We start from the raw sequence: 2,785 nt of genomic DNA, 5'->3' as shown, positions 1-2,785 counted from the left end.
TCTCTCTCTCTCTCTCTCTCTCTCTCTCTCTCTCTCTCTCTCTCTCTCTCCCCCTCTCGGAGAGAGAGAGACAGTGTGCACATGAGCTGGGATTGAGGAGTAGGGGAGAGCGATAATCTTTAAGCAGGCTCTGTACCCAGCACAGTGCCCAAGGCAGGGCTCAATCTCTGGACCCTGAGATCTGGACCTGAGCTGAAATAAAAAGCCAGATGCTTAACTGACTGGGCCACTGATGCTTAACTGAAAGAGCTCCACCTTGCATCTCTCTTTGTGATCTAGAGCAAAATAACATGTCATATGAATGGGGATTTTCTTGCAAATGGGAATGAACCTTGTGGTAGAATTGTTGGTATCAAGAAGTTTTTAAAAAGGTTTTGGTATCTGCGAGATGGTAGAATAAGAATTTCCAGCACTTATTTGCCCACAGAAGTTAACTATGATATAAGTAACAAACTCCTTTATGAAAGGTCCAGAATCTATTTAAGAAAATGTGATAGTACATGTGAGCATAAAACTGAGATGAGCCACACTTGAGATGGGTAGGAACGCAATTAGACTTCACTGGCATCAGCCTCTCCCTCAAGTTGGCACAGCTGAGCCCCAAGAAAGACTGTGACTTCTCTAAATTGGAAGCTACTTATGTCATGCTCAAAGATTAATGAAAAATGGATTAAAGACTTAAAAATGACATTCAAAACCATAAAATTCCGAAGGAAAAAAAAAAACAGGGAAAAATCTCTTTGACATTGATCTTGGCAGAGATTTTTTTTAAATATGACAACAGAAATATGGTCAAGAAAAGCAAAAACAAACAAGTGGGACTACATCAAACCAAGTCATCTGTACAGCAACGGAAACAATCAACAAAAAGGCAATCTGTGGAGTGGGAGGAAATATTAGCTAATCATTAGCTAATCATATGTCTAAGGGACTAATATCAAAATTATATAAGGAACTCATACAGCTCAGTAGCAAACAATGAAAAAAAAAACATAACCCCTCAAACAATATCACTTCAAACTTGTTATGTAGGATGGCTATTACCAAAAAGACAAGAAATAACAAGTGTTGGTAAGAATGTGGAGAAAGGGAACTGGTGTACCATTGGTGGGAATGCAAATTCTTTTTTTTTTTTAAAGATTTTATTTACTTATTTGAACAGAGAGATCACAAGTAGGCAGAAAGGCAGGCAGAGAGAGAGAGGAGGAAGCAGGCTCCCCACCGAGCAGAGAACCTGACGTGCGGCTCGATCCCAGGACCCTGGGATCATGACCCAAGCCGAAGGCAGAGGCTTTAACCTACTGAGCCCACCCAGGTGCCCCAGTGGGAATGTAAATTCTTTTAGCCATTATGGAGAAACTGTTTGGAGGTTCCATAGCAAATTAAAATTAGAGCTACCACATGATTCAGCGAACCCACTTCTGAGTGTATACCCGAAGGAAATGAAATCAGTATCTTACAGAGTTATTTGTACTCCTGTGTTCATTACACCATTACTGGAAATAATTCCAAGGTATGGAAACAAGCCAAATCTCCATTGGTAGATAAATGGATAAAGAAAATGTGGTATATAGATACAGTGGCCTTAAAAACATTTGGCCTCAAAAATAAAGGAAATCCTCTTACACAGGACAACATGGATGACTCTGGGTGGCATTATTCTAAATGAAATAAGCCAGTCACATAAGGATAAATTCTGCAGGATTCCACTTACATAAAGTATCCAAAACAATCAAACACATGGAAACACAGAGTAGAGCAGTGGTGACCAGGGGCTGGGGGTCAGGGAGAAATGGTACGTTGTGAAACTGGTATAGTTTCAGTTATGCAAGGTGACTAGGTTCTAGAGATCTGCTGTAAAACATTGTGCCTAAGTGACGAATCACTAAACCCTATCTCTGAAACTAACAATACACTGTGTGTTAATTAATTGATTTTAAATGAAATTTTAAAAAATTTTTAGAAAGAAAAAACTGTGCTTAGAAAAAAATGTGCATATATTTAACAATATTTTATTGTGCACTTAAAAATTTGTTAAGAGTGTAGTTCTCACATTTAAGTGTTCTTAGCACAACAACAGTGAAAAAGCTTATTGTCTTGCTCTCTTCCCAAGTAGAGAGTAAGCTGAGTAAGTGCAAGTATTAGTGCAAGACAACTCTTTTAAACTGTTGATGGGAGTGTAAATTGGCAGAGCCACTATGGAGCAGTATAGGGGTTCCTCAAAAAATTAAAAGTAGAGCTATCATATGATCCGGCAATTCTCTTTCTGAGTCTATATCGAAAAGAATTGAAATTAGGATCTTGAAGAGATATCTGCACCTCATGTTCATTGCATCATTTTTCACAATAGCCAAGACATGGATGCAACCTAAATTTTCATTGTTGGATGAATGTATTTTTAAAAAATGGCATATACATACAACGGAGTATTATCTAGCCTTAAGAAGAAGTAAACCTTGCCATTTGCAACAACAGAGATTAACCTGGAAACCATTATGCTAAATGAAATAAGCCAGACACAAAAGGATAAATGCATATTATATAAGGAATCTAAAATAGTCAAACTGACAGAATCAGAATCGTATGGTGGCTGCTAGGTGCTGAGAGGAGGGGTATTGGAGCAGAACTGGGTGAGGAATGCAGAGTTTCAGTTGTATAAGGTGAATAAATCCTAGAAATGCACTGTGTAGCATCTACAGATAACAATGTCATACTGGCTATTTAAAAGTTTGCTGAGAGGGCAGATACTATGTTAATTGTTACCATACTCCTGAAAAATAATAAT

This window comes from Mustela nigripes, chromosome X (genome assembly GCF_022355385.1).
Source record: "Mustela nigripes isolate SB6536 chromosome X, MUSNIG.SB6536, whole genome shotgun sequence".
Classification (NCBI taxonomy): Eukaryota; Metazoa; Chordata; class Mammalia; order Carnivora; family Mustelidae; genus Mustela; species Mustela nigripes.
This window is presented reverse-complemented; position numbering follows the sequence as displayed.